Source organism: Henckelia pumila, chromosome 4 (assembly GCF_033568475.1).
Source record: "Henckelia pumila isolate YLH828 chromosome 4, ASM3356847v2, whole genome shotgun sequence".
Taxonomy (NCBI): Eukaryota; Viridiplantae; Streptophyta; class Magnoliopsida; order Lamiales; family Gesneriaceae; genus Henckelia; species Henckelia pumila.
Genome location: NC_133123.1, coordinates 76597170 through 76610924, shown reverse-complemented (window position 1 = coordinate 76610924; position 13755 = coordinate 76597170).

Genomic DNA, 13755 nt, shown 5'->3' with positions numbered 1-13755 from the left:
ATAAGAAAACTGTAATAGCGGAAACACCAATAAAACACAAAAGATACTAATAATATCTCCACTACATGATTACCAACCCCAGAATGCATGTTGCTCATCCTCTTCCAATTGTTTTTCGGTATATGGGGAGGAAGGTAAGGGAGTGAGTGTTTTGGTAAAACACTCATCAAGTGGGCCGGGGATCGATTAGACATGATAAACACCAAAATATACACATGCACATATTATAATCTCGAAACAAATTAAGCATGTTGAATCTGACACAAATACAAGGCAAATATTGCACTTTTAATTATCTTATTTTTCGTGGTTTACTTATCAACTTCCTATATGTTACTCCTCTAAGGAGAGAGGCCAAATGAACGATTATTATAACCCACCGCGTCAGGGCCATATCAAATCAAATCATCAAAAATTTCTTAACAATTTTTAAATCGATTTTTAACAGTACATATCAAATACTTCCAATAATTCTAACATGCTTCAAATAATATCACAAATAGCCAACAAATAGCATATCGAAATAAAACGAATATACGTATCACGCGGATCGAATTTTCAAAAGCTTATGTAATTTATTTTATAAAGCTTAACTCACTCAAGAATCTATTTCTACGATAAAGTATGCATGATGAACAAAGTTTTTTCATTGTGAATTTATAACTTTGCCCTAAAATTGTGTATGGATCAAAAAAATTGTATGGAAAATTGTGAAAAAATGAGGTAAAAAACAAGGACAAAAAAGGAATTAAAATTTTAGTCAAACTTTAATGAGAGATTTATTGCATTATGAGTAATGAAGGTGTATTTAATTTTTTATTTATATATATTCAATTATAATCTCAAAATTAATTATTAATAGATAATGTATAGTATATAACATAAAATTTCACAAACAATATTTGGTCACAATATGTTGGGATCGGTTCAGAGGGTAGAGGGGGGGTGAATACACTCTGAAACTTTTCTTCTTCTTCTTTAAAATGATCAAGTGAGGTTTAGTTCACTTAATCAGTTTTCTCAACTTCTAAAACGTTTTGAACAACTTAAATAGTGCGGAAATAGTTCAGAGGTTTTAGTGATGCAAAGTTTATAATGCAATGTATGAGCAGGATGTAAGATAAATGGCAGTAAATGCTAAAGCACGATTTTATGGAAGTTCGAAGGCTTAATCCTTCTACGTCTCCCCTTCTTCCACTTAGGAAGGAATTCACTAGAAGACTTTGGTTATTACAACGTCTTGTAATACACCCACTTCAGACTTAGGACTTATCCAATGCCTAATCCGAAACTCCTAGATTTACACAGATAAGATTCTCAGTTCTTATCAGACTGGTGGAAGCTTTCAGAGCAGCTTCAAGTCTCTTCAACACTGAGTATAGTTGAGTTGAGCTTCTCAGACTGCAGAGCGGTCGAGAGGCTTGAAAACCCTAGGATGATCCTTGACGATCAGATATGTGAACTGTAGGCGAGGGTTTATTTGAGCAGCAGATGAATGATCTTGTAAGTGTGCTCAAGTATATCAGATGAGGACTTCTGATATTAGTCAAGTGATTGAAATTTTTCTGAGTTGCTTGTCTCTCTTCGTTGTCTCGTATCACTTGTTGTTGTTCTTGTTGTTCTTCTCTTTTTGAGCAATCTTCCCTTTATATAGGTCAATCATCAACGTCTTTATTTTGAACGTTCTGATGCTGCATTGAATGCACATTTAATGCTCATAAATGCATTGATGATTCTGCATGAGGATCGTACACTGCAGACAACTTCCAGGGTCCAAAACTGGAATAAACGGTCGAATGCTTTATCTGCAGTCATTCTGTGTTTTTGCCATTTTGGTACAACCTGTTGTCTTGATTTGCAGGAGTCAACAAATCTTCTGAAACGCTGGTTCTGCTTTTAATAAAAGATCCTGCAAAGAACATCTTGTCACAGGTACTTGTCTCGAGATATCTAGATAGGCAGTTGGCATTCTACCGGTAGAGATATTTGTCCTCTGCTGGTTTGAATAACCAGTCGATAAGCTTGTGACTTCAACCGGTCGAGAGATAAAGGCGGTTGACAAGCTTCCGGTAGATAGATTTATCCTCTGCTGGTTTTGATAGCCAGTCGATAGGCTTGTGACTTCAGCCGGTCGAGAGCAAAGGCGGTTGACAAGCTTCCGGTAGATGGATTTATCCTCTGCTGGTTTTGATAGCCAGTCGATAGGCTTGTGACTTCAGCCGGTCGAGAGCAAAGGCGGTTGACAAGCTTCCGGTAGAAGTTGTAGTAGATTCCTGAAATACAATGGTTGGCAGCACATTCCTATACAATGAGTTGTTGTTTGTTATCACCAAAATATCGGATTCAACAATTTCCCCCTTTTTGGTGATGACAAAACTTAAGTGCTCCAAGAACAATATGAAAGCATTAAAATGAACTTCATTGAGAGAATGAATTTCATTAAGTACAATAAGCATTTTTATTACACCTACAGAAAAAAATAAGATGCGGCTGCGATAAGTAAAGAAGAGATAAGTTGTTCATCTTTTGAACCAACTGGCTCCTCCTGACCTATCGCCTTCTCTTCTTCTTCTGTCGGCTTCTTCTTTTCTTCTGGACTCTTCTTCACGTCTTCTTGCCTCTGCTGCTCTACGTTGCTCTTCTTCCCCCTTTTTGGCATCACCTTGGTTGAGCCGAAGGATGACCTCAGTGAGTTGAGTGCCAAGGCAGGCTTGCATAGTGTCTATTTTTGCATCGATTTGAGCAAGTAGAGTGGCTTGCATAGTGTCCATCCGATCATTCAACTGCTTATGAAGGCGATTTTCGGATCGGATAACTTGTTCGGAGACGGTAGAGAGCGTGTTGATTTGAGTGCGATGATGATTAGTGATCTCTGTGGACAGACGAGCAAGGTCTCGAGACACGGTCTCGAAATGCCGAATCATCGTCTGGCGTGAATTATCGACTGATAAGGATGAGTTTGTTATGTCTTGAGAGAAGGACCTAACCGTTTGCATGAGCTCATGAAGCCGATTTATCAAGGTATGATCTAGAGCTGCGGCCATGGCTTCAATTAAAGAATCATCAGTCTGAATCATTTGCCCTTCTGAGTCATTTCTTGGTGAAACCGGGCTAGACTCATGATGATGTGGTGCGGGTGAACTTGCTGGAGAGCTACCCGATGGACCTTCCAATAATGGTACAGTTGGAGATGTAATAGTTTCGACTGCAGCCAATATGGTTGGTGGAGTACCAGGATCAGCACTTGGTTCATCCATAATGAGATCTTCCATAAACTTTTCAGTAGATGGAGACGGTTGAAGTGCTGGATCAGCATCAGTCACTTGCTGTTCTGGAGATGCAGGTGATACAATAGTGCTTGATATCTCCGTTGGGGGCACTGTTGCTTCACTACTGCAAGGAGCCTCTGTCACAGAGGTGACAGGTATCTCTTGTGCAACCACTTCTAAAACATCTTGTGAATGACCGGGAGAAGTGTGAGCGGTCGTCACGGGAGAGGAGTGAGCAATCACAACTGCTTCCGGTTGAGTAACTGCTTGGACTGCGGTTGAGGAGGGGTCGACCGATGAAGATGCTGCTACACTCGATCTTAGAGCATATGATTGAAAGAGGTCAGCAGTGATGAGATCGGTCAGAATCCCATCTGAAGAAGGGAGAGCATAGACGTCTTCTTCACCCTGATCTTGAGTGAGAAAGGTTTTCATCATCACTTGTGCTTCCAGCACATAAGCTTGCAAACAGGCTGCTGAAGCTGGTGTTTTGACATTGTTGAGAGCTTGGAAGTGCTGAAGTAGTTGAGTGATTTGACGTAGACTATCCTGTAGTCCAGTCAAAATCACAAAGTCATCGGCAGCGGTAGGACTCTTGGATTTGAAATTCTTGACACGCTCATTAATTAGCAGTGATAGCAGGCTTCCTCGAAGCTTCAAGTCTATGAGATGTCTTCTTCCCAGAGCCTCCACGATGTCTTCAGTATCAGCAAATAGAAGCATCTTCTGCTCAATGACGTTTAGAGATTTCCATTTAGGAAATATTTGAGCGAGTGTCAAGTGAGTGCGGGAGTGATGCCATCTGTCAAAACGTTGTAGATGACGCTTGACAGTACGGAGCACGTGAGAGATGATCATATTGAGTTCTATCGTAGCTGCTGGTTGAGCCTTGGGTGTGTAGATCATCACACCTTTCCCTTTGTCTTTGGGATCAGCTAGAGTGACCTCAGGAGCTGATGAGGCACCTTCCCGGATTATCACACCTTTTGTAGGACGAGGAGCAGTAGAAGCAACAACGGTAGTAGTCTCGACCGTTGGCAGGGTAGGAGCAAGTCCAGAAAGAGACTTTAGCTTCTTGTGCTGCCTCTTCTTCTCGCCTGCAGGCGTGGATGACACAGCTGCTTTGGAAACCGAAGGGGATGACCTGCTGAAAGCTTGAATCAGTGGAACATTCTCACGTGATTCATCTTCAGAGTCAGATTCGATGATCAGTTGACGCTTGGCAGACTTTTTGGTATGGACTGGTTTGGCCACGACCGAAACCGTTGAAAGCGGTTGAGGGATAGCAATAACCTTTGCGGTTGAGGGCAAGGTGTCGACCGCAGTCTCTTTCTTGTTCAGGAATTTGAGAATCGTAGACTTGTTGAGCCATTTGGTGGGATGCAGAGGCTCAGTCTTGGAAAAGTCCACTCCAAGGACGCCCAAGATGTGGCAGATTTGCAAAGCAAATCCCTCGGATTGCCCTTTGCCCCTGATCATTTCACATAGAATATTGAACAGAATGTCTGACCAGTTTATGTTGATCTTGGAGGCAATACAAGCCATGTATTGAAATTTCTCCAGCGTCACCTTGTCGTAAGATCCAGCCTTGGCCAAAAGATTCTTGGCCACGATATTAGTCAGTAGCCTGAATGGAGCTTTGAGAGATGTCTTCTGGGCCGGCAGTTTGATCGGAGCATCAGTAGTTGAGAACTCCTTCAACCAATAAGAGCAGTTACCATCTGGAAGATCCGTGCATTTTGTCAAACCCCTGGAGGGCAGATCAAATGTGCTGGCGAAGAACTTCTGATTGAAGGAGTAGACCTCTGTCTTGATCAAGCATTTGATAGTCCCATGCTCGATTTGAGCGGTTGCGAAGAACTCCTTCAAAACAGGCAAATCGCAGATGGCGCTGCATTCCAGAAATTTCTTTAGTCCAGAGGCTTCAAGCATGGTGAAGACCTCAGTTATTCCTGCGTTGTTTGCCTTAACAACGGAATCAAAGTTGATGGCGAGGCAAGTCTTCTGGATCGACATGATATCTGTAGATAAGAACTCGAGCAAAGAGTAAGCAAGAGCTTGAGAGTAATTCGATGGAGCGTTTAATACAATATGAAAGTTTTTAGCAAAGGTGAAAGATTGATATACGAGTGTAAAGAAGTATATATAGGAACCTATGGGCCATAGGGTGATGTCATGAAAAGTATTTTTGAAATTCAAAAAGTTTTGAAGAGCATAATCACGGCGCCCAATTAATGTCATTTGGTTCAAAGCACCAAGCTGCTAGTACGAAGCCTGTCAGAGACTAGTTAAAGGCGGATGATATGCCAATATTAATGGCAACGTAACAGCTAATCTATTAATGTCATATTGACAATCATTCCCCCTAAACACATGCATACTAACTTAAATCTACTAAGCCAAGAATATTTCGAAAATATGAAAACTTAGCGTCCGGTAGAGGCTTGGTGAATATGTCTGCTGCTTGCTGATCGGTAGAGATGTATTCCAGCCTGATTTCCTTCTTTAAGACATGATCTCGGATAAAGTGATGCCTGACATCAATGTGCTTTGTCCGAGAGTGCATCACTGGATTGTGAGTGATGGCTATGGCACTTGTATTGTCACAGTAGATTGGAGCTTCACTCGACCGAATCCCATAATCATTAAGCTGCTGTTGAATCCAGAGTATTTGAGCACAACAGCTGCCAGCAGCAAGGTATTCTGCTTCGGCGGTCGAGGTAGCAATTGATGTCTGCTTCTTACTTGACCACGAAATTAGTCTATCTCCAAGGAATTGACATGTGCCACTTGTACTTTTGCGATCAATTCTACAACCTGCATAATCTGCATCTGAATAGCCAATAAGATTAAGATTTGAATCTTTGGGATACCAAAGACCCACATTAGTAGTTCCTTTAATATATTTAAGTATTCGTTTGGTAGCAATGAAATGAGATTGCTTAGGTGCGGCTTGAAATCTAGCACATAAACAAACTGAATACATGATATCCGGTCGACTGGCAGTCAAATAGAGCAGTGAACCAATAAGGCCTCGATACATGGTTACCTCGACCGGAATTCCCCCTTCATCTTTATCAAGCTTAATTGATGTACTCATGGGGGTAGATACAGTTGAGCATTGTTCCATTCCAAACTTCTTTACCAATTCCTTGGCATACTTGGACTGATTGATGAATATTCCAGTTTCAAGTTGCTTTACTTGAAGTCCAAGAAAGAAGTTTAGCTCGCCCATCATGCTCATTTCAAACTTCTCCTTCATCAGTTTAGAGAACTTTGAGCACAACTTGGGGTTAGTTGACCCAAATATAATGTCATCAACATAAATTTGTACTAGTAACACATGATCACCTTTTACAAATTTAAACAGGGTCTTATCGACCGTTCCAATTTGGAAATCATGTTCCAGTAAAAATTTTAGCAAAGTGTCATACCAAGCACGTGGTGCTTGTTTTAATCCATAGAGAGCTTTGTCAAGTTTATAGATATATTAAGGATGAGTAGGATTGACAAAACCTGGTGGTTGTTCAACGTACACCTCTTCTTGAAGTAGACCATTGAGGAATGCAGACTTCACATCCATTTGATAAACTTTAAAATTCTTGAAGGCTGCATAAGCAAGAAAGATGCGGATAGCTTCTAGTCTTGCAACTGGCGCGAAAGATTCCTCAAAGTCTATGCCTTCTTCTTGTCTGAATCCTTGAGCAACAAGTCGAGCTTTGTTACGCACAACAGTGCCATGTTCATCGAGCTTGTTACGAAACCCATCTAGTTCCAATCACATTTTGATTTTTCGGTCGAGGAACTAGATGCCAAACATTGTTGCGGGTGAATTGATTCAACTCTTCTTGCATAGCTTCAATCCAGCTGGCATCTGATAGAGCTTCATCTATTTTCTTGGGCTCTACCTGAGATATGAAAGCGGCATGCAAGAATTCATTAATCATTTGACCACGTGTTTTTCGAGGAGCAGAAGGGTCACCTATGACCAACCCAGGTGGATGATCTTTGTTCCACCTAAAATAATTCCCTAAAGGGTTGTCATCAATTGGTTGATGAACGTCCTCGTTTACTGGATCATCATTGGCTGGAGGATTGTTATCAACCGGTGGATCCACTTCTGGCCTTGTTTGATCACACCCGGTAGAGGGAACTGGATCATCCTTCTTTGGAGGATATAGATCACTGTCACTCTCTTCCTGTAGATTTGTGTTTTCCAGTCTGTGACTCAGATCATTTATGCTCCCTTGAGTTTGTTCTGTACATAGAGTAGATTCATCAAAAACAACATGAATGGTTTCCTCGACCGTTAGTGATCTTTGATTGAACACTCGATAAGCTCTGCTAACGGCTGAGTAACCAATAAAAGTTCCTTCGTCTGCTTTGGCATCGAAGGCTGTCAAATGGTTTTTGCCATTGTTGTGGATAAAGCATTTGCACCCAAAAATTTTGAAATAAGAAATATCAGGTTTTGTGCCATTCCAGATCTCATATGGAGTTTTGTTAAATCGTTTATTAATCATAGATCTGTTTTGAGTATAGCAAGCTGTGTTAACTGCTTCTGCCCAAAGTCTTTGAGAAACATTTGAATCAGCAATCATAGTTCTGGCTGCTTCTTTTAAAGTACGGTTCCTTCTTTCAGCCACCCTATTTTGCTGTGGGGATCTAGCAGCTGACAACTCATGCTTGATTCCCTGATCATCTAGATAAGTCATAAGAGTGGTGTTTAAAAATTCAGTCCCTCTATCACTCCTGATTCTATCTATCACAGTAGATTGTTCATTTTGCAAGCGTTTAAAAAGCTTAATCAGGTGAGGTGCAGTTTGATCTTTTGAAGAGAGAAAGATGACCCAAGTAAATCGAGAAAAGTCATCTATAACAACAAGAGCATATCTCATTCCCCCTATGCTTCTTACTGGTATAGGACCAAATAGGTCCATGTGAAGTAAGTCTAAACATTTGGAAGAAGACATACACCCTTTATTTTTAAAAGTTGCTCTCACCTGCTTTCCTAGTTGACAAGCAGGACAAACTTTGTCTTTTATAAAATCTCCTTCGGGCAGACCAGAAACCAAATCATGCTTCCTCAAGTTAAAAATGGACTTAAAATTTAGATGATTTAACCGCTTATGCCACAACCAATGTTTATCATGATGAGCAGTAAGACAAGTAGGTGAAGAAATATGTGAGCAAGACCAGTCTACCTTGTAGGTGTTTAGGTCTCGTACACCGGTCATAAGAGTCTCACCTTTGTCATTTTTTATAAGGCAAGTGTGTTTGTGAAACTCGACCGAATGATCATTGTCACATAGTTGACTAATACTTATCAAATTATAGCATAGTTTGTCAACAAGTAACACATCTTTAATAATGATGTTACCATGGATGATCTTACCCTTACCCACGGTTTTACCTTTGGAGTTGTCTCCAAAGCTGATCTTTGGTCCTTTGCACAACACCACTTCTGTTAGAAGTTCTGGATTCCCTGTCATGTGTCGTGAGCAACCGCTATCTAAATACCAGGTAGTGTCCTTGATAGAAGTGGTTTTCTCGCCCGTTTGGACTTTTAGTACCTGCAAAGAGTGAAGAACTTTTGGTACCCATATCTAGTAGGGTCCAGGTCGGATTAGCCCTTTCGGGACCCACACCTGGAACACCCTTACAGGTTTGCCCGTGTGTGTGTCCAGAAATCTGTGCGGTCGATAGGCAGTAAATGTGTGTGCTTGTGAGGTTGCTGTGTGCTGCTTGCCTTTTTTATTTTCATCAGTTAGCCTGTACCTCTTTTGAACTGGCCTGCAATTAAAGTACTGGTAAGGCTTCTCCTTTGACCATCTTTTCTTAGAGTAGTTAGACTCATTCCATGGCCTTTTGAAATTAGATTGGTTTCCCTTTCTTCTTTCATTAGGTTTTGGTTTGATCCAAGTTCCTCTTTGATTAGAGGTCTGGGGATCCACATATCCCAGCCCTCTATGCTTAGAGCTTCGTTCGTTCGATACTTTCTGATTTTTGTCAAAGCTGCACTTATCGTGTTCATATATCGTGCTGGACCTGACAAATCTTATTTTGTTAAGATTGCCTTTGTCCAGGCTTGACTGAATACAGGATTCCATAGACTGTTCATTTGTTCCAAACCCTAGACCGGTTTTATCATGTACCGGTCTTTGGATTTCTTGAATCTTGTCAATGGTTACCGAAGATTTATTCCAAGCCTTAATGGTTTCAAGTAGTTTTTTATTCTCAATCAAGGTAGCTTGGAATACTCTTTTCAAGGTGTCGTTCTCAGTAGCCAGCAGACTTAGCTTGACCTTAAGACCATCAAACTCTTTTTGCTGCATGCAGCTTGATTTGCTTGACTTATCTTTTAGGTCAGCTCTTTCTGCCTTTACTTCCTCGAACTCCTTGGATAATGCTTTGTATTCATTAGCCATTTCGTGTAAAGCAGTAACTAAATCACTGTGAGTAAATTCAGGTGAGCCAAAGTCAAATACCTCCTCAGCTTCTTCTTCGATGTCGGCCATAAGGCATTCCACTTTTTCATCATCGCTGTCATCTGAAGAGCTTCCGGTATTGGAGTTGTCAGAGTCAGACTCAGCCCACTTGCTTTTGCTTTCGTCTGCTACTAGAACCCTTTGGTCTCTTCCTTTTCTAAACGTCCTTTTATCCTCCTTACCCCTTCTTCTTTCGGAGAATTGCTTCTGATCATTGTTCTTAGGCTTGGTGCAGTCTGCAATGAAGTGGCCTGGCTTTCCACAGTTAAAACAAGTAGGACCATCGTTTGTATGGTCCGATTTATGATAATTTTTAAATTTAGAATTGTTTTTACGCATAAATTTACCAAATTTCTTGACAAAGAGTGTCATGGCTTCATTGCTGATTTGCTCAGCTGATCTCTTTGGAGCTTCCTCGACCGGTGGACATATCACGGTTGAGGTTAAGGCCTTGGTTGGTTGAGAAGTAGATGGTTCATCTTCTGTTCTCATGTTGAGCTCGAACTCATAGGCTTTGAGATCTGCAAAGAGATCATGCAGTTCAACCTTGCTCAAGTCTTTTGACTCTCTCATGGCCACTGTCTTGATCTCCCATTCTTTGGGCAGAGCTCTCATAACCTTCACAGCAATTTCACGGTTAGTATAAGTTTTACCTAAAGCAATAAGATCACAGATGATACTACTGAACCGTTCATCAAATTCAGCCATGGTTTCCCCTGGCTTCATTTTGGCGTTGTCATATTTTTGAATGGCCAGAGTGAGCTTGTTTTCCTTTGTCTGGTCATTCCCTTCACACAGCTGAGTGAGCTTCTCCCAAATCTCCTTTGCTGTGGAACATGACTTGATTTTGCTGAACATATTCTTGTCCAGTGTTTTGTATAGGATGTCCCGGGCCACATTGTCAAGATTGGCCTTCTTTTTGTCCTCAGTGGTCCACTCAGCTCTTGGTTTCTCAATCATTTGTCCTGCACCATCGGCTAGAGCTGGGTTGACCTTCATAATTTTGATAGGACCGTCTGTTATGACATATAGCATGTCATCATCCTGTGCTGCAAGATGTGCCTGCATGCGAATTTTCCAATCATCATACTCTTCTTTAGAAAACATAGGAATTCTGTTGAAAGAAGTCATGATTTGAAAACTTCAGATCAGCAGTTGAGAAAGGAACCCGCTCTGATACCACTTGTTGGGATCGGTTCAGAGGGTAGAGGGGGGGTGAATACACTCTGAAACTTTTCTTCTTCTTCTTTAAAATGATCAAGTGAGGTTTAGTTCACTTAATCAGTTTTCTCAACTTCTAAAACGTTTTGAACAACTTAAATAGTGCGGAAATAGTTCAGAGGTTTTAGTGATGCAAAGTTTATAATGCAATGTATGAGCAGGATGTAAGATAAATGGCAGTAAATGCTAAAGCACGATTTTATGGAAGTTCGAAGGCTTAATCCTTCTACGTCTCCCCTTCTTCCACTTAGGAAGGAATTCACTAGAAGACTTTGGTTATTACAACGTCTTGTAATACACCCACTTCAGACTTAGGACTTATCCAATGCCTAATCCGAAACTCCTAGATTTACACAGATAAGATTCTCAGTTCTTATCAGACTGGTGGAAGCTTTCAGAGCAGCTTCAAGTCTCTTCAACACTGAGTATAGTTGAGTTGAGCTTCTCAGACTGCAGAGCGGTCGAGAGGCTTGAAAACCCTAGGATGATCCTTGACGATCAGATATGTGAACTGTAGGCGAGGGTTTATTTGAGCAGCAGATGAATGATCTTGTAAGTGTGCTCAAGTATATCAGATGAGGACTTCTGATATTAGTCAAGTGATTGAAATTTTTCTGAGTTGCTTGTCTCTCTTCGTTGTCTCGTATCACTTGTTGTTGTTCTTGTTGTTCTTCTCTTTTTGAGCAATCTTCCCTTTATATAGGTCAATCATCAACGTCTTTATTTTGAACGTTCTGATGCTGCATTGAATGCACATTTAATGCTCATAAATGCATTGATGATTCTGCATGAGGATCGTACACTGCAGACAACTTCCAGGGTCCAAAACTGGAATAAACGGTCGAATGCTTTATCTGCAGTCATTCTGTGTTTTTGCCATTTTGGTACAACCTGTTGTCTTGATTTGCAGGAGTCAACAAATCTTCTGAAACGCTGGTTCTGCTTTTAATAAAAGATCCTGCAAAGAACATCTTGTCACAGGTACTTGTCTCGAGATATCTAGATAGGCAGTTGGCATTCTACCGGTAGAGATATTTGTCCTCTGCTGGTTTGAATAACCAGTCGATAAGCTTGTGACTTCAACCGGTCGAGAGATAAAGGCGGTTGACAAGCTTCCGGTAGATAGATTTATCCTCTGCTGGTTTTGATAGCCAGTCGATAGGCTTGTGACTTCAGCCGGTCGAGAGCAAAGGCGGTTGACAAGCTTCCGGTAGATGGATTTATCCTCTGCTGGTTTTGATAGCCAGTCGATAGGCTTGTGACTTCAGCCGGTCGAGAGCAAAGGCGGTTGACAAGCTTCCGGTAGAAGTTGTAGTAGATTCCTGAAATACAATGGTTGGCAGCACATTCCTATACAATGAGTTGTTGTTTGTTATCACCAAAATATCGGATTCAACACAATATTTTTATATTGTCAAATATTTTACTTTTTCATATATATGTTTGACACAAATTTTTTATAAATGTAAAAATTTCTAAAAAAATATTATTTATTTTTATTGTGATAGTGAGAAATAGACTTAATAATTTCAATAATAATAAAGAGTCTATATCAAAATATTTTATTAATTGATTGCACTTATATTACAATAGTATAGAGAGTTAACTTTACAAATTCAATATGATATTTTGAAATCAAATTAAAATATCGTATTTGATGGGTTAAAAATTTTTTATAGTATTTTTATTTTCTTTCTAATATAGTGTGCTTTTATTATTATATTAAATGTGAAACTTATTCTTAATCATATATATATATATATATATATATATATATATATATGTATGTATGGTGATATTCTTTATCCATATAGTTTATTTATTGATTGCACTTATATTACAATAGTATATATGGTTAATTTTACAAATTTTCTTAAAAAAGGATTGCATAGTATTTTTATTTCCTTTCTAATATAGTGTGCTTTTATTATTATATTAAATGTGAAACTTATTCTTAATCGTATTTTTATTTTCTTTCTAATATAGTGTGCTTTTATTATTATATTAAATGTGAAACTTATTCTTAATCATACATACATACATACATACATACATACATACATGGTGATATTCTATATCCATATAGTTTATTCATTGATTGTACTTATATTACAATAGTATAGATGGTTAATTTTACAAATTTTTTTATAAAAAATATTAAAACTTTACAAATTCAATATGATGTTTTGAAAATAAATTAAAATATTGTGTTTGATGGGTTAAAACAAATAAAATAGTAATTTTATTTTCTTAATAATATAGTGTGCTTTTATTATTATATTAAATTTGAACTTATTCTTAATAATATATATATGTATATTATTTAAATACAGCTTTTGTTGTTGTGTAAATTTTTGTTAAAAAGTTTTAAATGATTAATTAGTTATTTTTTATTTTAGTAGTGCGAAATAAGATTAATAATTTTAATAACAAATAAACTATATCAAAATAGTTTATTTATTGATTGCACTTATATATGCTATAATAATATATAGGGTTAACGTTATAAATGCAATATAATGTTTATAAAACCAAAAACACAATCACAAGATTTTTTTTACTGCATAATTTACCTCATACTAATAAAAGATCATTACTACTAATGACACACATATTTAAAGTAAAAAACCTAAAATTTGTCCTAAGTAGTTAATTAATTAATGATCAATATTTTTATACACAATAATTTTCAGATGCATTATATTTTCAGTAATAACTAAAAATGATGCTCTCTCCGATTAATAGTTATCATTGTCTAATTTATATTAATATTTTTA